The sequence below is a fragment of the Pinus tabuliformis genome, chromosome 2_2, assembly GCF_031772625.1.
Source record: "Pinus tabuliformis cultivar Carrire ecotype Pingquan chromosome 2_2, CPIR1, whole genome shotgun sequence".
In the NCBI taxonomy this organism is placed as follows: Eukaryota; Viridiplantae; Streptophyta; class Pinopsida; order Pinales; family Pinaceae; genus Pinus; species Pinus tabuliformis.
In genome coordinates this window covers 971,573,638-971,598,328 of record NC_142300.1, presented here as the reverse complement: position 1 = coordinate 971,598,328, position 24,691 = coordinate 971,573,638, and the positions used below count along the sequence as shown (strand labels likewise).

General features: G+C 38.1%; 1 pseudogene; it reads right to left on the bottom strand.

The window, feature by feature from the left end:
- Positions 1–12,319, bottom strand: part of LOC149196483 (kinesin-like protein KIN-14R) — a 133,604-nt pseudogene extending 121,285 nt beyond the window's left edge.
- Positions 12,320–24,691: the final 12,372 nt, after the last annotated feature.

Genomic DNA, 24,691 nt, shown 5'->3' with positions numbered 1-24,691 from the left:
TAAAACCAAATTTACTTGTCCATGGGGAACTTATGCCTATTGAGAACTTCCTTTTGGGTTATGTAATGCACCTACAACATTCCAAATAGTAGTAGTAGGGATTTTTATGATCTAATTCATGATTGTGTAAGGGTATATATGGATGATTTTACAGTCTATGGGAATACGTTTGAAGAAGCTTTGGAAAATTTGAAAAAAGTTCTTAAAAGATGTAAAGAAAAAAACCTTTCACTAAGCCATGAAAAAGCTTTTATGATGTTTATAGAAGGTATTATTTTATGACATCACATTTTAGGAGATGGGATTAAAGTTGACAAACCTAAAGTTGAAGTCATCTCTAAATTATCAATTCCAAATTGCCAAAAGGATGTTAGAAGTTCTCTAAGATTTACCGGATACTATAGAAGGTTTATAGAAAATTTCAGTAAAATAGCATCTTCACTCTCCTAATTGCTTACCAAAGGTTGTGAATTCAATTAGAATTTTGATTGCCAATTGGCTTTTGAAACCTTATAAACAATAATTTTTGAAGCACCCATTTTAAGAGGTCCAAATTGGAAACTCCCTTTCCATATTTCAACAGATGCTTCAGATACAACTTTTGGAGTTGTATTGGAACAAAATGATTTCATTCCTTATGCTATTTACTATACAAGTAAGAATTTGACTCCCATTGTGTTAAATTATACTGTGACTGAAAAGGAATTTTTAGTTGTTTTTCATGCAATTAACAAGTTCAAACACTATATAATAGGCTATGAAACCTTTTTTCATGCAGATCACTCTGCAATTAGATATTTAATGAATAAACCTATTACTAATGGTAGAGTTACAAGATAGCTTTTACTTTTGCAAGAATTCAACATTACTATGCTAGATAGACCTGGAAAACAAAACACAGTTGCTAATTTCTTGTCTAGGACTCAGAATATCAAAGAAGATTCTCTAGTTGAAGATAAGTTTCCTGATGAATATATTTTTGCAGTAACTACTAAAACTCCTTGGTTTACAAATATTGCTAACTATTTGGTCATAGGAATGTTATCTTCACGTTTTTTTCCTAGAGAGAAAATAAAAATTATTCAGGAAAGTGCAAGATATTCATGGATCAATAAGGAATTGTATAAAACAGGACCAGACCTTATGATCAAAAGGTGTGTCAGGGAAGACGAAATTCCTGAGATTCTTAAGGCATTTTTGAGAAGAATCTTCGCCGAAGATTCTTCTCAAAATTGATATGGATCACATAAGCCTAAACTCAATAATTCTTAAGGCATGTCATGATAAGCCGTGTGGTGGAAACATTGCTGACAATAGGACATCCTATAAAATCCTATCTTTAGGATATTATTGGCCATCCATCTTCAAAGATGCTAAAGAATATGTCAGGAGATGTGACAGCTACCAAAGGGTAGGAAAACCTGCTCGCTCAAATGAAATGCCATTAAAATACAGGTACTCATCAAACCTTTTAAAAAGTGGGCCTTAGATTTTATTGGGCCAATTAATCCTCCATCTAAGAAGAAGAAGTATATATTAGTGTGCACTGATTATGTCACTAAATGGGTAGAAGCCAAAGCATTACCTTTTGCTAATGAGAAATCTGTAGTTAATTTTGTTTTTGAGGACATCTTCACTCGTTTTGGTGTTACAAGAGAAATTGTGACAGATAGGGGATCTCAATTTACATCTAACATGGTGGAAGGGCTTGTGGAAGAGTACAAGATCAAAGATAGGAAATCTACTCCCTATCATCAACAAGAAAATGGTCAATTGGAATCTACACATAAAGTGATTGAAAGAATTCTCACCAAGATGGTGCATCTACATAGAAAAGATTGGGCAGAAAGGATTCCTGAAGCCTTATGGGCCTACAAAACTATATGGAGGAACACAACAGGACATGCACCCTATGAAATTGTTTATGGGAAGCAAGTCCTTTTCCCTACAGAGATCCAAATCAAAACTTTCAAGATGGCCGTCCAACTGGGACTAGATTTATCAAAGGCAAAAAAACATAGGCTAGAGCAATTAAATGAACTTGATGAAATCAGGCAAGAGTAGTTCAAAGGACTACTTTAGTCCAACAACAGAGGGTTAATGGAATTACAAATATATCAAGGAAAAGAGGTTTCAAGTGGGAGATTAAACATTATTGTTTGATTCAAAGTTTTAATATTTTCAAGGGAAGTTTCAAACTCATTAGCTTGGGCCATATGAGATTGAAACAATCTTTAGTAATGGAGCACCGAGGATTAGAACAATAGATGAAAGTAAAACTCCTCTTCTTGTGAGTGGTCATAGATTAAAGATATATCAGAAACCAATTTCAAAAGAGGAGTTCATTAAGATTTTCCAAGACAATTCTGAAATGAAGCTAGTGAAGAAGATTTCTTCTTCTCCACTAACTTAGTCTTTATTTTTCCTAAAAGAATAAAAACCAGAAAGAAAATAAAAAAAAATATTGTATAAGGTTGAAAATTAATCATTGATTGGCATACTTATAAAGATAATACAAGGTGAAAATCAGAGATTTCTAACACCCTATATTTTCCATTTGATTTTTGTAATAAGTAGTGACAAAAAGCTACAGTCACTCTGTAGTTTAGATTCTACAAATTCATCGTCTCATCTCACTTCACTCCATTTTATTTTTCTAGTTTCACTTCATCCCATTCTCATATTCACTTCCATTTCATTCATGATCCATAAGCCATATTCCACTTTCTGTTTCACATTCTGTAGCTGATTCTGTTTTGTAGCTAATCCGATTCTGGAGCTACAATTTATCAGCTCAGGGACAAGTGTACAACTCATAATAAAATCATGTATGTAGGGAATTGAAGAGAAATCAATTTTTGAAGGCCAACCATGCTCAAGGTACCTATGGATAAACATCAAAAACATTAGCAAGTGAAAAGTAAAGGTTCCAAAGGTAAATGAAAAAATTTATTTCAAAAATCAATTTGAAAACATAAGTTTGTATAGTATGTATAATCACATGTCTCCTTAATCAACCATCATTTGATTTGACCGCCACTATGTCTCCACCATATCTTCCATCTTTAATGACAAATGGTCTCAATTATTCTTTCATAACAAATATCCACTTCAAACTCCATAACCTGTACTCAAACGATCCTCCACAACTTCACCTATTAATGGTCAAGATGACGATGTGACCTACCTATCTATGACTCTCTAAATCCTTACTATCTATTTATTACATGTAAACTCTTAAGTTTATCTCTCATATTCACACAGTCTTTTCATATATACGCAATCATTCTGTTTCCATACACACAATGATTCCATTTCTTAAATAGCACTCGCTTTATAGATAGTGAGAGTAATTTTGAGGGTTAACCGAAAATAGGGGAAATGGGGCTTATTTTCAGGATAGAGCCTGTAGGGGTAAAGTATATGGAGGGGTATCCACAACTTAAAGGGATGCTACAAAGGGCTGGATGGTTAAATTTTATTGAGAAATTTGACTACTACCGCAAGGAAATTACCAAGTCTTTTTCAAGGTCATTTGATGGCACAAAAGTGGAGATAGGAGACATAAAATTTGCGATAACAGAATCCTTCATAGAAAAAGCAACAGAGTTGATGAGACAAGAAGAAATATGGTTTAAAAACATGAATATCATGGTGAATATTGGAAAGTGATCATTAGAAACCCAGGTATGGATGTTACAGTATTTAGGAAGTGAGTTCCTATTTCAGCACTCAAACACAAATGAGGTAATATGTTGTTAATATTGAAAAAAATCATTACATGTGAAGGAAGATTTGGGTTTATGTATGTTTACCATATAGGCTTATTAATGAATTTTTTAGAAAATGGAACCATCAACCTTCCCTTCTTCCTTCTAAATAGTCTAAGAAGGATGGCTACAAATGTCCAAAAGAAAATTGAATCCATAGAAAGGCTACAAATGTCCAAAAGAAAATTGAATCCATAGAAACAACTATGTATCATCATGGATTAGTGAAAATACTAGTTGAATTCCATTTGAAAAGTGTAGGGGATACATGGGAAGATTTCTTGGTAAGAATTCTTTTCCAGGATGCTCCATAGTCACCTGAGGAAAGTCATATTAAGAAAAGTAGGAGGAGAAAGATCAGTATTAACATTCAAACCTCCTCACAAAAGAATGATGTAGAGACAACTTCTAAACCAGAGGTTAGAAAGGAGAATAAACAGAAAGGAAAAATGAAATAGAGAGTTAAAGAAATAAATGAAGACATTCCTAGACCTTCATCACCACAAGAATATGAATAGTTACTCTCTGAAATACTGACCAAGATTAAGGAGCAAGTCAAGAAAAAGAAGGAGATAGGGAAGAGGAAGAAGGACACAAGAGAAGAAACCATAAACTTCAAAAACCGGAGAAGGAGCTATAGACTCTGAGGTAAGGTGAGGAAGGTAACATCAAAGTAATCCCAGTTCATAAAAATAAAGGAGGAAACCGCAGTTCAATCTCCTGACAGTATTCCACCTGAACATAGTCCACAAAGCTCTCCTCCACTGAATTTTGAAGGTAGCCCAAGCAGAGCTTCTCCTGGCATCGATCCAGTACAACAACAAATCTATGACTACATAGAGTCATTAGAGAGAAAGGATAACTCAATGGATCCATGATCATCAACCAATCTAGAGCAGCCTATCAATCCAAAAGAACCTCTAACTAGCTCTCTCAAAATGAAATCTTTGAGTTAGAGATTTGGAATAGGCACATTCAAAAAGAAAATGAAACCTTGAGAGAACAAAACAAGCTGGATAGAGCCATTCATGAAAAAACAATGCTGCACCTAGGATTATGGTATAAGAAAAATAGGAAGCTGAAGAGGAAAAATAGGAAGTTGAGCAGAACACTTATCAACCTCAAATACAGACTTCTTATGAAGAATCCCAAGATGGCATTGAGTGCAAGGAGAAGTAAGAAAATGAAGTTGGATGTGCTAGTAGAAGTGTCAGAATAGATGCAATAGGAGAAATAAGTTCACATTTTTTTGAAAATTACATGGGGATACGCAATGATTTTGCAGTGGGGGTATGTTCAGGCTCAAAATTACTCCTTCCCTAGCAAATCTTCTCATCCCTTTTCTTTGTTTTTTCCATAAGAAAGATGCATTCTCATCACCAATAAACGGTATATACTGTCTTGAGGAGGACATTTAGTGATTTACATGTTATGCTTTTCCGTTTTGCTATTTGAATAAACTTTTGTATATTAACTATGGAAGGTAGCCTATTCTGCAGCTAATCGGTTGTTCCGTAGCTACCTTCATTCTCCAACAGGTTTTAGGTGTCAGAAGAAGAAACTAGCCACATGGGTAGCTTGGAAATCATCATGACATGGACCCTGTCCTATTCAATTAGGCCAGGTCGACAAAGAAGATGGAATAAGACTACGGTCAATTGATAAGTCAAACAAAAGGAGACTGAAGGTAACATGACTCTATTTCGTGGTTAATTAATGCATTTCAAAGTGAGTGATCTTTTGGATTCCAATTCACCAACCTAACAAGATGAGATCATGGTTTCTCCATGAAATGTTACAAAACACAATTTCGAGGCAACTGTAAATGAGAAAATGAGAAAAAAATCAAATGCACTCAACATTTACAATTGTTTGGCGATGTCGATGAACGCTATGAGATGGTTCCTCTTCACTTCTAACATTTGTAGATGTAACATCTACGAAGTTAATTTGTATGCCTCTATTGGAACGACTTCTATCTTGTTCAAAGAAAATAAAATACGCCATAAAGTTCAATGTCCAACCAATAAAAAATTTAAAAAATTGAAAGTGAATCAAAAACATTGAAAATTTACATTAGTCTCGAATGTAGTAGAACAACCACTATTGCAGCGAAAACCAAAATATAATTATGTTACCTCCTTTGTGCCACGCAAAATGCTAGCAGGGATGAATGATTCTCTTGGTGGGACCACATTACTTTGAGAGGAGGAATTCGAAGGTCTTTTGTTTCGAGCAGCTGGATCCAAATTATCAAACAAGTGGCCAAGTAAACTATCATCAAAATCATCACACAAAATGTCATCATTACCTCCACCATGGATGTTTTGCAACCTTTGGCCATCATAACATGAAATTGGACACTCGGAAGGGTTAGGGTGGACATTTTCATGCACAATATCGATATGTCGTTCTTCCCGATTGCAAGATGTTTTGCCAATGTTATGAACATTTTCAGAAGAGCATAGAACAACAAGATTATGTTGATGAGGAGCATATCCTGATAATGAACTATCAATAGGAAATGTTCTTTCCATTATATCATCCATACAACAATACTAATATGTAGCTCTCCTACGCTCATTTATGGCATCCGTATTTTGTTGATACCGTAAACGATGACTTTCATTAGACCTCTCTCGTGATTGTGATGAAAAAGTTCTTTTTCTTGTACGCATGCTTGTGCCTTGAGATGACATGTCCACAATGAATAATAATTATTCATTATGGAATCATAAACATGGAACATAAAAAGTGTATATGTTATTTTTTTTCTAACCATATAAACTTATCAAAATGTATAAGGATTTTCCCAAATGCCTAAAAACAGAAACAAAAAATTTCAAAATGGAAAAAAAAAGAAATGAATTCTTCCGAATGGCTTAAACAAAAAAAGAAATCTAAATTTCCATGTATCATATTATAATCAAAATGGAACCCATACTATTGGGACACAACAATCTAAAAATTTTGAACTATATATACTATCAAAATATAAATATAAGTATTAAAATTAACATAAAGATATAACATTGTTTTAGAACCAATGACAAAAACCAATCAAATATAATCTATAACATAAATTATAGAAATTATAATTATACAAACAAAGAAAAAATCATAACATCAAGAAACATATACATGTAAATAAGAAAACTTTAGCGGAAAATATTAAATAATTTACATCACAAGGATCGATACAAACATAATTTTAATGTATTACCATAAAGACATATAGTATGTAGAGAGGTGAAAATTATACAAACAAAGAAAAAATCATAACATCAAGAAACATATACATGTAAATAAGAAAACTTTAGCGGAAAATATTAAATAATTTACATCACAAGGATCGATACAAACATAATTTTAATGTATTATCATAAAGGCAGATAGTATGTAGAGAGGTGAAAATGGAAATATTTTCCACAACAACAGAGAGTATATAAAATGGAAATATTTATAAGAACTCCTAAGAATACTAATATCCAAGAATCAATCACCATATCCAATGGTGGAATCTCATCAATAGAATCCATATGGGCACCAATTGCAAAAACATCTCCATACTCAATCAGATCATTGCAGTCCTCTTGTGCTGGCTATCAAAACTGAAACATCTGCTCATTAGTTGAATTATCAATATATATCGGAAAATAGATGCAAGTTACCATGTCACATAATAGGAAAGGAACTTCACTGCAGTTGCACATAAGAACCAGACCATGAACTGTTCGGAATGAAAGATAGTGAAGATATTTGCTATTTATATATGCAAAAATTTCTTCCAACAAATTTCGTCAGAAACCCCAATGATCTTCAAAGTAGTCAATTCTTCGTTCAACACACGGTTTACCAAATTGGAAAAGATATAATTTTTCAACTGACCATACAGAACTAGACCCATGATTGACAACGCATATCAACTGATTCATGTATACGGATAACGACATACAACGTATGTCACTGATTGGAACAAATGAAAACCCCACTCATTTTTTATTACGTCAAACCAGTAGATTTTATACCCATACCGAGGATAATATTCATACTCCTTGTCGAGATACAGCCAAAACAATTTACTTTTATAAAACACTACATTCTTGGCGGTGAAGTTCAACCAAATGGAATAGCAGCCCTTTGCCATACCCTATGAAGACTACTACAAACATAAAATTCAAACTGCATTCCGTCATAGATATGTTTTAGAACAATCCAGTCATATTTTCTGGTGCTTACATTTTCGAATAATGAAAAGAACCTTGAGTCTCCAATTCGTACTAGCCCTATGTTTTAAAATGCCTTTGTAAATGGATTCATTACAAAACAGTTGTGTTTTTGGGGGAATTCTATTGGTAACGATAAAACCACCATTGGTCCAACAATACACTCTACTCTCTATCTTGAATCTATGAATCCGAAATGAAATTGATATATGTGGCCATTTTGATTAAGGTATTGGGCAGCAAAACAATTGTCTTCACTATTAAGGAAATGAAGGAGAAATCCAAATTGGTTCGTGGAGACATTCTTGCAATGTGAAAAGAAACAAGGGTTCTACAAAGAATTCTTCCATTTTTTACATACAGTGCCAAACTTTATCACAATCGATAAAGGGATCCACAACAAGACAAGTTCAAGAACTTTGAATGGAAGAGAACTCCAAATAGTTGGATCCATGATGAAATAATGAAATCACTTAACAGTAAGAAAAAAAGGCATTTTATATCAACAAAACAATTTAATGTTGAATAAAATTAAAAGTAACATAAATACATAATTTACCACACACAATTTTCCATTTTGTTGAGACTATGTTAATTGAAAACATAGTAAAGGATCATGAATCCACCATGATGATAGACATAGTGGAAATAGCCATGGAAGCTATTGAGACAGTCACTAAGAAGGAAGGACATCTACTGAAAGATGTTAAGAAGGAAGAAACCTATGCAAAGGATTTAACCTTGGGAGAAGGAACACTAACAGAGGAGTGTTTTACAGAGCATGAAAAATCTTTTGATGCTATCAGAAGTATGGAGAAGTATCTTTCAAAAGATACAAACTCTGAAGTAAAGGAAGATGGATAATGTCTCTTAAATGACAGAAGAAATGATTGATTGCAACAAAAATAATTCGATAATACATTGATATTTGAAACTGTGACAACACAGGAACAAGTTCTTGTGCAAGAAGGAGATGAAGTTCAGTTTGAAGAGATGATATGTGAAGCAACAGTTGAGACTGTTTAATCATATGATTTCCAAACAAATATTTTATGTATAAATGCAGGAGATATAAGTAATGATGAAATACTAATAAAGTGTCATAGAGAAATTGCATTGCTAGAATATTTTCTGGAAAATTCAGAGTAAAGGCATTTGGGCAATTACAAAACAAAGTATTAGGAGATCATGAATATTTTCTACTTTGGGAGTCTGATGTAGGAGCATTCAACCTAATAGAAAGTCATTGTAATCCAAGATCAGTCCACAAGACAGAGAGTCTCGTTATGTAATCAATTGTTTACATGTTTATATACAGAGGAATTCGATTCTAAGTGTGTAAATGTGTGAATGGAGTATTTTGTGATTGATTTTTTTGCGAACTCATACGTTTTGTAACAGACGTTGTAGGCAGAGTCGAGACAGATTACATAGGAGAAGAATAAGCCAAAGGTTCATAATGGATCCTTGAATCCATTCGAAACATCAACTAAAGTCCAAACTCAGTGATAAAAATCATAGAGATCCAGCCCAAGAGGAGTCATAGCAGAACAATGAAGGGGGAAGAACCTTTGAAGAATAAAAAAAAAACACAGAAAACCATTTAAAATGGTGGAAAAACATAAGTAACAGAGTAGTGGAGGAGCAATTGTTAATGCACAGTAGCCATTAGATCTCATAGATCAACAGCCAGGATTAAGCTGCAGGAGTGGAAGAATTAGGATATCATCACAATATTTCAAAGAGAAGAACCGAAGTGCGATTGTGACATGTAATGGATGGTCAAACTCGAAACCCTATCGAATGTAGCCTAGAAGCCCGCGGGGTCCAAAACATATGTCGGATTAGAGTTTTAAAGTGGAGTGAAGCATGAAGATCAAGCGAGAGCCGATACCCGATGGCAATTAATCGGCGATCAAAGATCGAGCTGATCAGAGTTTTTAGGAGAGTTTTGTGTAAAATAAATTCATTAGGGACCTAACGATGATTATATATGCATGTGAATAGAATTTGAAATCTGCTACATGTGTTCAGAGCGGGTTTTCAACGTATTTCCATGTATTTGTGATAGATGTGTTGCCCGAGCCTTTTAAGGCTAAAACATATATTATCGTTCTATTTGTCGCATATCGAAGGGGAAGGGGTCCATATATATATATATATATATATCTGTGTGTGTGTGTGTGTATGTGTGTATATATATGTATATATATATGTGTGTATATATATGTATATATATATATATATGTATATATATATGTATATATATATATATATATATATATATATATATATATATATATATATATATATAGATATATATATATAGATATGTATGTCTGTATGTATATATGTATGTGGCTTGCTGCAGAGGAGCGATACCCAATTGCAATAAAGGTGGCATTGATCTATGTAGAGTTTAGAGTTCGTACCAAGGTGAGAAAAGCTCTGTTTCTGTATGTTTTCCTTTGTAAATGGTTTTATAAGGAAAATAGCGCCGATAAAAGGTTTTGTGGGTTAAATATATGTGTAGCAAATGTTTAAAGAGGGAAGGTTACATATATAAGTGGTTAAAGGGATAATGAAGGTTATGAGGAGGTTTAAAGTTTGGATAGAATGTTTAAGCGGGGTGATTGAGTTCCGATATAAAGGAACTGTGGAATAGGGCCTTAACCATTGATGGTTGAATATTTCACTCCTGTGAGAGTTAAATACCTGGGATAGAGATTTAAATAACAAAAAAATGTAATATGTTTTATGTTTGTGAAATTTTTCAACATAATTATATATATTTATAACTTTTTTTAATTATTTGAATTTCTTAATATTTTTTTTTTTTTTGTAAGTTGCGGTGTTGCTCTTCTTTTTCTATTACTTTAAATAAAAAACAAAACAGTATATATTTGGTTGACTTCAACTCGCCCTCTTGGGGAAACCGAGTTTTTCAGCCACCTAAAGTTCTTAATAGCCGACCAAAAATAGAAGTTCCAGATTTTGATTATCCATGCTAAATAAACTAAACAGTCTTGCATATTTCTAATTCTACTTGTAAGCATATATCGATTTTCCTCATCTAATGTTTTAAGCAAGCTATAATTATCTATACTATGCAGCTTCATCAAGATTAATACATATCTATACTCAAACAGCTTCTGCCGCTGGTCACTGGTTTGTCTCCCTGTTTGCACCCTATTGTCCTTCCCTTATCATTTGGTGAATCTCCTCAAGCTCCTTTTCTTGCATCTCTAATGTAATATGGATAATCCTCAGCTCCCTCCTTAGGTTGGGGACTCCTTGCACCAGTTCTGCCATCTCTATTGCAGCTTGTTCCAAGGCATTAGCCAACAATCTCTTTATCACCCAGTAGATATATAGGGATTGCTTAAATAGAGACATTCTGCCTCTAGTATTGCCAGGGTCATGGAGTAAAAACTCCCAATATTCCATCTCTGAGTCAGACTAAGCCTTAAGCGATTCTTCCTCTATATTCTGGATAATCCTCCTGATTCTTGGGTTAGTGTTCTGACTGTAAGCCCTTTCTGCTTGTTGAATTTTCTTATCTAACGATCTACTTGTTATTTTACTAGGTCTCCCTCTCTGCCCCTATCTTCCTCCCCTATCTCCTCTATTTCTATGCGGTCCTCTGCCTCTCCTGCTATCTGGATCCAACCTGCTACCCATGCCTCTGACTCCCCTCTGTCTGCTGCATTTCCTTACCTTTCCCTCCCGCTGTCCTTGCTGCTCTTCACTGGTTTGCTGGGTATCCCAGCCTCCTACAGTTCCACCTCGTTCCTTACCTCGCCTGCCTTGTTCTTGCAGGTCTTCCTCATCTTCAGAATCGTCATAGATTTCATATATCTCTTACACTGTTTCGTCCTTCGCTACCGCCTTTCCCTTTCTGTCTCTATCTTTGCATTCCGTGGCTTCCAGTTCCTCTACAGCCCTTGCTCTCTTCCTGGTTTCCATAGTGTCCTCAGTAAGGTTTCGGTACAAATTCTCTCTGGAGCGGATCTCCACCACCTTTCCTCCCCTCACGCTCTGATTTCCAAACAATTTTCCTCGTCGTCGATCCTTTCGCTGCTGCCCATTTATAATCCTCCTTGCTTTGATCTGCCTACCTATCAACTTAGCCTTCCGCTGCCACCTGTTATTTTGCCTGCTGCCTTTCTTATCAATTATCTTTCTATCCTCATTTCCATTTGTGGACTCTGACATACCTTTCTTTCGCCCTCTCCGATCACTTGAATTAATTATCCTGCTGTGGGGTGGTTGTTTCTTACCTGTCGTCGCACACTTCTGCTGTAATGTACCTTGCCTACCCATTATACCACTCCCCCGCCTTGACTGACACTCATTTAATTTCTAGGATTGCCGATCCATCTCACCTGTCCGTTGCACGGATATTATGATTCTCATTCGTTGCTTGCTCATGATTCTCATTTGTTGCTTGCTCATGGTCATAATTAATAATACCGGCCAAGTCTTCCCATTCTCTGTTGGGTCGCAACATTCTCCATTGATTGTCTATTTTGCTGCTTCGATCCTTACAGCCCCAATTCGCGAGGAAATCTGCTGCTTGGTTTCCTTTCCTTTTCACATGGTTGAAGATTTTATAATCAATCCCTTTTAGTAAGTCAGCCATTTCTTGAACAATCCCTGCCATTCTCCAGCTATTGGTGACCTGCTCCCAATTCTTCCTGTTGTTAAGTTTCTTTAGAATTTCTATTGCTATCTGCGAGTCTCCTTCTATTTCCATATTTCTATAGCCATTTCTAATCGTGATTCTCAAGCCTTGGTGAATTGCCCATAATTCGGCCTCATTGTTTGTCATCTCCCCTCCCCATTCTGCATAAATCCGTCTAGTGTTTTTCTGGCTATCACGGAAGATACCTCCGAATCTGGCATTACCTAGGTTCCCCTTCGATGCCCCATCAAAGTTCAATTTCATAAAATTATCTCTAGGATATGCAAATTTGTCAGAGCTTTGATCTCTCGTGCTATTTCTGCTGATTTTTTTCGTATGCACCATTTCATAACTCAAATTTAGTTTCTTTAAAATTTGCTCCTCATTCTGATCCACTTTCCAATCATCCACATCCCATTTCTCCACCAGAATTGTTTCTGTAATTAAGTTCACAACTCTTTTCCATATTATTTCTGAATCTTTAGTTTTGTCTTGGAATACTCAGCGGTTCCTTTCTTTCCAAGCCATCCAAATCACAAAACCTGCAATGAGATCCCAGGCTTTTCGAACTACTTTACATTGGAATTTTTCCTTCTGCCATTGAAAAATCACTTCATTTATGTCTATCGGGGGCCTCTCAAGTTTCTGGAATAGTTTTCTCATTTCAATCCATAGCTTCCTGGTATATACACATTTGATTAAGAGGTGATCTTGTGTTTCAACTTCAATATTGCATAGGTAACATTTTGAAGGCCCACTGAAACCTTTCTTTTGGAGTTTGTCCCAAGTCAGGATCTTACCCTTAGCTACTAGCCATGCAAATAAGGTAATTTTCGGCCACCAATTGTTGCCCCAGATGACCTTCCAGTCTTGGTTTTCATCATTAGACGCCTGTTGATCTGCCAAATAGTATGCCTCCTTAACAGTGAAGGATCCTTTCATTGAATTCCCCCATCTGAGAATATCCCTTCCCGTTCTAGCTTTTATTTTCCTAGAATCCACCTCTTCCATGAATGCTTCCTGTTGTTCTTGGTCTATCTGGATATCCCATTCCTCTGGTCTTATCCATTTCCGCCAAATTCCATCCAATTCATCTTCTTTCCAGTAATCTTTTACATATTTACGGTTATCCCCTATTTTTTCCTGTATGTTTTGGATTTTTTGAATTCTGCTCATTTTTCCTCTTTGTTGCCATTTCTCATCCCAGAATTTGGCTTCTCCTCCTCCTCGTATTTCCCAGAAGGCATTCTTTTCTACTATATCTCGGTTTTGTCGAGCTAAATCCCAGATTGCCGAGCCTTTCGGGGTTTCCTTCAACCGGTAAATACCCTCCGTAGTGTTTGGCATATTGTACTTGTGTCTCCATATTGCTTTCCATAGGTCATTGCCCCCTCTTATCCAGCGCCACCAAAGTTTTGCTCCAAGCACCTTGTTGAGTTTATCAGGATCGCGCAGACCCAAGCCTTCTTCCTCCTTCCGTTTCGTCAGGTGTTTCCATGATACTAAGGCCCACTTCTTCTGCTGAGTCGATCCTCCCCAAATGAATTTCCTCAGAATTTCTCTAATCTTGGTGCAGACTCCTTGTGGTACAACCGTAATCGATAATGGATATATGGGGATTGCTTGCAGCACTGATTTCACTAGTACCACCCTTCCAGCAATATTTAAAGTTCTGAAGGCCCAGTTGGCCACTCCATTTTTTAATTTTTCTAGAACTCCTTGCCAATTTTTCTGTCTTTTAGAATTGAAATCCAGTAAGTTTCCCAAGTATTTTGTTAGGAGTTCTCCTTGCTTAAATCCCAGTATCCTGGTCAAATGGATTTTGATTGACTCAATGGTATTGAATATAAAGGTGCATGACTTTTCCTTATTGATCTCCAAGCTAGATGCTTACGCAAATAAATCTGGAACCTTCTTCAGATTTCTCACTTCTTATAAGGTTGGTTCCCCAAATAACATGATATCATCTACGAATTGCTGATGGGTTATAGGCAATTCATTACCCCATAGTCTTAGCCCTTTGATTTTATTTGCTGCTCTTTCTTTTTTAAGATATCTGTCTAGGCCCTCTGCTGCTAATATAAATAAGAAAGGGGATAAAGGATCACCTTGTCTTATTCCTCCAGATGCCTTAAAGGTTTTCGAGGGAGTTCCATTAACAAATATTAAAAAATTTGGAGTTGATATGAGACTGTGAACCCACTTTATCCACCTAGTACCAAAACCGAAACTTTCCAAGATTTCTTCCAAGTATTGCCAGTTGATTCTATCATAAGCTTTCGATATGTCTAGTTTAATCATCATTCCTTTCTGCTTCTTCAACTTCAACGAATGAATTACTTCTTGAGTAACCACTAAACCATCTAGAATTTGTCTGCCCTCTACAAAACCAGTTTGTTCAGGGGATATTAAACTATCTAGCAAGGGTTTCAGTCTTTTGGCAATCAGCGTTGCAATTATTTTGTAGATAACATTACATAGTGCAATGGGTCTAAATCCCTTAGCATCCTCTAAATTATCATTCTTTGGAATCAAAGTGAAAAAAGTAGAGTTAATGGCTAGCCATACCTTTTGATTCATTCGGGATTCTTCTATCAGATCTAGAATCTCTCTTCCCAAGAAGTGCCAGCTCACTTGATAGAAATCAACCGTAAAGCCATCCGGTCCTGGCACTGTACCCTTCTTCATGTTCATCACCACTTCCTCCACCTCTTCAAAACTAGCTGCTCTCATTAGGGCTCTATTCTGGTCTTCAGTTACTATTTGGGGAATGGCCTTGCAAACTTCCTTTATAGCTTCGGACCTATCCATCTGGGGTTTAGTTAATATTTCCTTGTGGTATTCCATCAGAGCTTTTTCAATTCCTTCCTGTTCAACAATCCTCTCTCCACTCTCATTCTTGATAGATAATATCCTGTTTCTTTGCCTGTGTTGTATCATTGCTTGATGAAAAAATCTAGTGTTCCTTTCCCCCTCCCTCAGCCACTTTATTCTAGATTTCTGTCTCCATAAAACTTCTTCCTGCTTTCTCCTCTCCTCCAGTTTTCCTAGAATTATCCCTTCTTCTTTACTACTTTCCTCTGTCCTTCCTTCAGTTATTATCCTTTGTTGCAAAGTTTCCATTTCTTCTTCCAACTTCTGTTTTTCCTCCATGATGTTTCCGAATTCTTCCTTGTTCCATTTCTTTATCCTTCCTTTTAACTCTTTGAGTTTTAGTTGGAAGGTATGCATTTTTCCTTTTCCCTGTACTGTGCTTTGCATCCACCATTCTTCCATTTTTTTTATAAATTCCGTGTCTCTAAGCCAAAAGGCTTCAAATATGAAGGGCTTCTTACCAATGTTATTTTTAATATCCACTTCCAGTCTAATTGGCCAATGATCTGAGCCAAGGGATGGCATGATCTTTGCTTCTATGAATACATCTCTGTCCATAATTGTTTCTGATACTAAGAAGCGATCTAGTCTGGACGCTATTTGATTCCTTCCCCCTCTCCTATTATTCCATGTATAGACACTGTTGATGGTTGGTAAATCTACCAACCTCAGACCATCTATCATGTCATTGAACATTTCTAGATACTGGTCTGCTTTTCTTATTCCTCCCTTTTTCTCCTCTAGTGACTGGATTAAATTGAAATCTCCTCCTACAATCCATGCTGTCTCCGGATATAATCTTCGAGTTGCTTGCATATTTTTAATGAAATTTTCTCTTTCTCCCGGAGTGTGAGGACCATAAACCCCTGAGATAATAACCATTTCCTTCGTCCCTACTATTCTTCCTATACCTATAAGAATTTTGGTCATGCTGGTCCAGTTTTCAAAAATTATTTCGTTTGGGTTCCAAAAGATTGCAATGCCCCCCGCTGATCCGATTGCATCTTGTCCCATGACTTCATATTGCAATTTGCTGTTTTTTATTATTCCTTCCATCTGCTGCATGGTGATCTTTGTCTCTTGAAGGATCATAATGCTTGGTCTATCTTTTTTAAGTTTCTCTTTCATATATCTCTGCTTTCCCTTACTATTCAGACCCCTAATATTCCAACTGATAATAATAATTTTAAACTTTTGGAGGAGTGGAAAAATACCTCTGACAGAGGTATCACTTTACCTGAATTTATCAATATTTCGCCAACTGTTTGGATAGTTTCATTCATCGTTTTCCTCCCTCTTTTCCTGCTGCTTTTGCCAGCACCGCCAATTCCCATCTGACCTCTTTCCTGTTCTCCTGATGTGGTATCCTGTTTATCCATATTCTCCCCTTTTTTATCTTTGTATTTTTGAAATGCCTCTTTGTATAATTGTTTTTGACTGTCTGGTATGAATCTTTCGTCCAAGTTTTTCCATTCAAGGATTAGTTGTCTCATAATTCTTTCTTCCTCTACCTCATTTTCCTTCTGGCTTTCCGTCTCCATTTGGGCTTGGTTAGTCAGTATTTCTATCTTTTCAGCAGCTTCTTCTTCATTCATTTCTCTTGCTCCTGTGTCTTTCTCTTTAGTTTCCTTGACTATTTCCATGGGTTCATTCTCTAGACCTTCTTCCTCTTCCAATTTGTCCTCACACTCTTCACTATTTTCCTGGAGGATTTTTAACTTGTTCTGACTTTCTATGTTCAGAGGTTTCGCCTATGTCTGTGTTTTTAATCCTTCTTTTTCGGCTTTCTTCTTTCTGGTAACCTATTGGAAATCCTTGTCTGTCTCCTCAGTTTTCTCTGCATCCCTTTGCTGTTCTTCTTTTTTCCTTGTGTATTCTTCCTCCTTATTTAATGGACATTGCTTGTATAGGTGTCCATACTCATGGCATCTTCTGCATCTGAAAGGGATATGCTCATAGTCTATTGGTTGTTGCCATATTTCATCGTGGTATTCTAGTTCTATGTATTCCGGCAGAGATTCAGCTATATTCATGTATACACATAATCTTGCATATGATGTATACTTACCTTTTTTCGTTGCTTCCGCTACCTTGACAAAAGCACCAATCGTGTTGCCTATCCCCTCCATAATCTCAGGATCCCAAAATTCCACTGGTAATCCAAACAGTCTGACCCAGATCGGGGCTGCCAGCATCTTTTCATTTTCAGGGTTATATCTTTCTTCCCAATACTTCATGAACAGTCCCACATTATTCATAAAATATGGCCCTTCCTCAAAAACCCTCTCTTTATCCTCCAAATTTGCAAATATGGCTGTAAAGAACCCTTTTGCTCCTAGTTTCAGCTCAATGTGCCCTTTTGGCCTCCATCTTTGGTAAATCCACCTGTGTAGTTCTTTTTCAGTTGGCCAATACCCTACAAACTTGCAGATCAATGCATGATCTTTCATGTAGCTGTTATATTCCTCCAGCTTGTTGTTGGGTATTACGTACCTAGGTTTTTTCTGAGCCCTTGGTAAGCACTTTCCTCCGGTCTTCATTTGCCACAAATTACCCATCACTGGTGCTTCTTTATTATTCTCCCTGGCATTACTCTGGGTGCCACTGCCACTTGCCTCTCCTGCAACAATATTTTTATAGGAGGTGTTATAGACATTTTTGTGCCTCGCGTCAAGGAGCAGGAAATGTCGATAATTACAGGGATCCTCAGTCCCTAAACATGTTGTTCTTACCCCTAAAAGAACAAGGTCATCAATCAACAGCACTTCCAATCAGTTCTCCACCTGAAAACACTTCAGAACAGGCTTATTTTGGATCATGTCAGCTGCTTAACTGAGCTTCTGCGCTGTATTGCAACTGTCCCACTCTGTACCTGCGCTGGAAGTCAAAAACAATGAAGGCTACCTGCGCTGGGCGAGATTGGCCAAGTGGCACAGTCCTCCTGCAAGGTGTCAATTGCCCAGGAAGCTTCCAAAATGACACTTGGGTCATGAGATTCGCCCTGTGATGAGTAAGAGGTACTTGATCACCATGTGTAAGCAAGGATCTCCAAGTGGACACAGGAACTGAAGATTAACTGGAGATGGAGAGGACACAAGGCAGCTTCATGTCAGTCTCAAGCTGACTCATCCTTTTCTCTTCTCTCCTATATATAGAGCTCTTCTATGAGGTCTATGGAGGCTGGAATTTTGGTATAAGCAAGGAGGTGCTGTTGGTATACTGCCAGGATTATTGGGTGATTGTTTTACTAGAGGTGAAGAAGAGAGTTCTTGCTGCCGAGGAGGTGTTGCTGGATTGGGGCCAACATCATTGGTTGTAACTTCCTCTGGAACCCTGTTACTTTCTATCAATAAAGTTTGCATGTTCTTCTATATACTTGTTTTACATAGATGCTTTTGTGTTTACATGTATATTTGATGCAACCTAATCCATGCTTCAATTATGATTGCTTGTATCTCGTAGTTTGCTCCCTTTTGTTGTGCAGATTTTGTGTGTAGCTGGATCGGCTTGGAGAGTAAAGAGCTGGGAACGGGATACAAAGCGAGAAGGACAAGGATCGACTAAGCGCAAGACACCAGGTTGGTTGATCCTCTTTCTATTCTCTCTGTTCTTTCATAAAGATGAACATGAAAACTTTGTCATTCAGTTGTTGCTAAAGTCTGTCACCTTTAGAAAGGGTTAGTGTCATCCGCATCGGATACTTTTCCCCACAACAAACTGGCGACTCCGCTGGGGAGATCCTAGTATCTTGTTGTTGTAGTATTTTGCTATTCATTTCTTGAAGAAAGGAGTACCGAATCGAAAAGCTTTTGACTCTATCAAAAGCGAAGTAGAGGGTTTTTGCTACTCTTGCTCCTTTGCTGAGCAAATTCAAGATTTAAAGAGCTAATCTACAGATGAATCCTTACTCTTTGTGATAGATCTTTATCCTCTTGATCATCCCTTAGCCTGTACTTAACCCATAGCATTTTATTTCAGTCAAAACAGTACATTTTTGAGCTTTTTATGACCCGGAATTCTTAGCAGACGTAACTCTCGTAAGTCAGTGCAGGCTGTCCACAGGCAGTCTGCATTACAGCGCAGGTGCTCCCTTCGGGAACTGCGCTGAGAGTGAGATTGGCAGACCAGTGCCTGCGCTGGTCCAGTTGGCCTTAGTCTAGCTCAGCTCTTCCTTTGTGTCTTGGCCCTGTTTGCACTTGTTTTTTGGCTGATTGCTTGCTGGTTATTGTATTTGCTGTAGACCACTTCTCCTTGACATTATTCCGCCTCAGTTGTGTGATGAAATTGTAAACGTTCTTTCAGTATTTCTTGTTTCAGTTACAATTTCCCATTGTGAAAAGCGAACCTAGTAGCTGTGGCCTCTTAGATTGCGATCTTATGAGTTAGTGTTATTGCTGTTCATAGCTGTTTTGGATTGGTTTGCTTCTCACTTTATGGTTTGAATCTATACTTTTCCTGTATTTAAAACAAGTCTTTCATAAGGTGTTCTTTTGATTGTGGACAAGCTTGTTTATTTCTACTTGAAAGTTGATTCAAAAATCATACAATAGTTTCCTTTTGTTAAGCATCAACATTAAGGATAACGAAAAGAAATACATGCATTGTGCATTTTGCATTTGACTGTATGCTTGACGATTTAGGAAAATGTGCATTTTAGTGTCTGTTCTTTGATCTGTGGAAAAAGTTGTGTCTTGCTCTTTCCTCAAGTAGATTAAGGTTTTCAAAGTTGAAAGATTGAAAAGATTTTGCTTCTCATTCTTAGATTGCATATAGGAAGTTGTATATATACATCTCGTGGCGAACCTGAAAGGCAAACTGTTAAGAAAGATCAACATTAAAATAAACTCAATTTACATAACAACGCTTTGGAATTTAACGCAAACATCTAGAGGTCTAGGTAGAGACGTGTTCCGGCGTCGTTAAACATAGTGACTGTCGATCTCTACGAAGGTGGGTGATTCCTCCTGAGAGTCGGTGGCACTAACACGGATTTGAGCTCCCACGTACCGTCGCGTATATTGGGAGACCCCTATAGGCTTTTATCCTTTATCCTTAGGAAGCCGTGTCGACCGCCCTACTGATCGCGATGCAGTGAACACAGCATTCACGAAGATCGACCACCCGTACCGTAAAACGTATTCTGTGGTTTCGCGAAAGGTTTGGCACACCCTCTGCCTAGATCTCCAGAGCAGTTTCTTTTGGCTCTTTTCAAACTCTATAATTGAAAAGGTCCAACCGAGCATTTGTCACTTCGGGCTCGTTAATACATCGAAGGCGACTAGAGTCATCTTTAGCTTTTTCTCGACTCTTAAAACATGAAAAAGCAAGTTTGTGTCTAAAAGCGTCGTAAATAAAACTTATTTTAAAGCGGAACATAATCACCTGTTATTCCCACGTTGATCTTTCAGTTGAAAAGTATGGAGCCCACCAACCAAGGAAGTAACCTTGGCGGAAGTCCAAATCCCTTCTCCTCTTGGGGAGATGTTGGTGCGCCTCATATGGCTACATTGTCACTTCCAGGATTGACAATCGGCCTTCCTGTTTGGCTCTTTTCAACTAATGTTGTCCAAATCGCCACTAATCCTGAGCAGTCGAATCAACTGTCAGAACAATCTAGAACTACCCACCAGCCTTCTACCTCTTGTGATACTTCCTCTGATCCTTCATCTTCGCAGGGTAGAGCCGGCAAAAGTCAGCCTCCCAAGGAGAAGAAAGAAAAGAAGAAGAAAGGGAAGAAGCAGAAGGAGCCTCTGGCGAAGGCGACTGGGGGCAAGCAGAAGAAAACTGACAAAAACCCACACACTGCACCGACCGGGCCTAAATCACCATGTGTCATTTGCAAAGGGATCCATTTCCATCGTGATTGTCCTTGTATTCCCCGGATACTAAGGGACTGGTCCCCGAGGTTGCACAATCCGGTAGCATCAACCTCTGGTTGTCAAGTTGATTGCATTCCCTCAACTAGCGAGAGTGAAGGACGAAGAAGGGGACCAAGATCACCCTGTCTATTGTGTGAAGGTCACCATGCCATCCACAAATGTCCATTCTTAGATGGGGCAAAGAGAGTTTTGGAAGATCGCCCGGTGTCACCGGTGCAACTTCCGCCTGGATACCGAAAACTCGCGCCTAATCCCTCGATAGTTGAAAATCCAGTTGAACCACTCAAGTGGTCAGCTGATGTGTCAGTCATTGAGAATGAACCTACCGAATCTAGACCAGACGAAAGTCTAAAGGTCGAAACAGCAGTTGACTCGGTTCTTCCTTCAAAGGTTCTATCGTCCAATGACTCCGTCATTGAAGACCTGTCTTCAAATGACACCGTCACCGAAGTGTCGTCTTCATGTGACACCCTCACTGATGAGAACAAGGATGACACCATCCAGGTTCTCTTTATCAGCACCGACTCCGACGAGCATCCGGGCAATGCGCCCATTCCTTTATCGCAGGAAGGAACATCATCTGAGTCGTATCCGGCCGTATATTCGGTCCCACCACCAAGCAACCTGGTTGTATCCTTTGATTGGAATCAACTAGGCAGACCCCGGTTACCAGCCAGTACACCATTTAGAATCATTGTCCAGATCTATAGAATGGTTATGGCTGGTACTATCATTGATGAAGGGGCGTGTGTGAGTATCCTTTCCTCTATTGCTTGGAAAGCACTGGGTTCCCCAGCGCTTTTACCTGAGTTGAGAAATCTCTCAGGTTTTGATAAAGGAACCAGTCGACCATTAGGAATCCTCCCCGATGTACCTGTTACATTGAAGGGGAAGACCGTCAGGATGAACGTGTTGGTAGTTCAAGGACCCTTGGATTATAACCTACTCCTTGGACGCGACTATATTTATTGCATGGGAGCGATAGTCTCCTCACTCTTTAGAGTAATGTGTTTTCCACACGAAGGAAGGGTGGTCAAGCTCGTAGACCAGCTTTCATTTCCGGGATCTCGCATCGCAAATAGTCAAATACCAATCCTAAATGGTCTGTTCACTCAAGATTCGCCTCCGCCCCCAGTCCTCCTTCCCGATGAGCGCGAGTAATTCGGAAAGAAAGACTAGGACCCAGGGGGCATGCACCCTGGTCTGCTTCGGGCAGAAGAAACTCCGGGTACAAGGAAGAATTTCCGCAGGAGAACATGACTAGTCCGTACCCCGTCCGAAGGAAGTGGGGTTGTTCTGGAATAATGATCTTTTGTTAAAGTTATGTGTTTGGGAATCATTCACCTTTGTCTAAAAAAGTGGGCAATGCCCAAGTAGGAATTCCCTTATTGTAACAAGTAGTCACCATCTTTAAATTCAAGCCTCGCCCATCGAAACATATGTTTTGAAGGATAAGCAGGGGCAGTAAACTAAGAAGGAGACCGTATTGTTGTGACAGAGGGTAACCATCTTTGGACAACCCAATGATAGACACCGCCGAAGAAAGAGATTGATTTGCGGCAGCGAATAGAACCACTCTTCGGATAATAAGAAAGAGGCAAGCCTCCCTCGATAATACAAATGTTTTATCTTTGAGTAGTGTTCTTCTATTGTCACAATAGCTGTTTGTTAAAAGTGGGCCGACAGGAAGTCTGAGTACTGCGTAAGACCCCTTAAAATAACGAGAAGACAAGTATCGTTAGCATTAGATTAGCAAGATGACAAATAACTGTGAACACCCAAAGAAAAGCAGAAGTAGGAGAGAGGAGGGGCAACCTCGAAATTCTATCCTATACCTGGGGGCATGCAAACTTTCTGGAGTGCAAGCTAGGGGCGGTTATTTATCTGGTTTTAAGATTAACCGTTTCCAAACTTGCATGAAAGAAAGCCTGTGGGGCAGAAGTAAAATTTGCCAAAATAAGAGCATAGCTGTAGTAAGGCATAAGCTCTATAAAAATTGGTCCTTATAGGAGGCGTTCTTATGACTGGTATATCGAGCAGTTTTAGCATATAGTTCATGCTCGTTAAAAAATAAACGCGAAATTCGAGCAGTTTTAGGCCTGAATTTATGCTCGTTAAAAAACAGAAAAGTGTGAGCAAATGTTTCCCCCAGAGTTCAAGCTCATGGAAAAAATGAACCGGTAAATAACCTTTTGAGATCGTAAATTCATTAGCCATAAGAACCTTGATCGTGTTTTCATCCACCACCTCCACCGTTCATTTGGCCGATCATTCACTTCCATTTGTGTGTTTACCTCTTTTGAGAAACAGCTGCGAAGAGTGATTTCACCTAGCCATCCTTGTGACACTGCCGTGATTGGAAATTCCAACCTGTACCTGGAATCTGTAGCTATCCCTGTTTATCACTCGTTCCTCAAAAGACGAGTCTTCTTTCAGCTCTTTTCACTGACTCGTAAAATATGAAAAGTTTGCCGAGTTTTGGCCTTCCAGCTCGTTAAAATGACCGGAACGCTATCCCTCCTCTAAATTTTAATCTTTTTGGACTTGAGGGATTATTGCACAAAAGGATCGAGCGCTTGCCTGGTTTAGCTCATTAAAAATACCGAACAGCCATCCCTTCTGTATTGTTTTATACTTTTTCGGACTTAAGGGATTAGCTGACGAAAAAGGAATTATGGAGTTGACTTTCTGTACCTTTTTAGACTCTCTAAAAATGAAAAGGACCGAGTTTTCTTTGTCGTTAGACTCGTTAAAATGATTAAATAGCGACAAACTTGTCTTTAGACGAGAACGAGTTTCCCTATCGCTAGGCTCGTTAAATCTTAGCGATGGGCTTGCCCGAAGGGCAGGTTATAGAACAAGCATATGTTATCCTCCTCAAGCTTGACAAAAATAAAGAGGTACTGGTCAGAAATGACTGGGGAAAAATTGGGAGAACATCAAAGTTTAGAGGTAGCAAGTCACTCTTGAACATGACACTTTTCTTCCGTATCACATCGGGTTGGGTTGTCTCATTCACCGGTTTCATCACCATGGTCCTCGCCACACCATCCATTCGGGGTAATGCTACCGATCCATCACATCAGTGTCGTTATATGTTCAAGAGGGGTCATTCAGAAAGTGTCAACCGTGTCCCATCCGCTACCATACATTTTCCTTCATCCATTTCATGATCGCCACCCTGAATCATATGTCACAGTTTGTTTCCACCTCCACTAAATCATTAGCTCCGTTCCGTGTCATTGATGTGGGATTCAT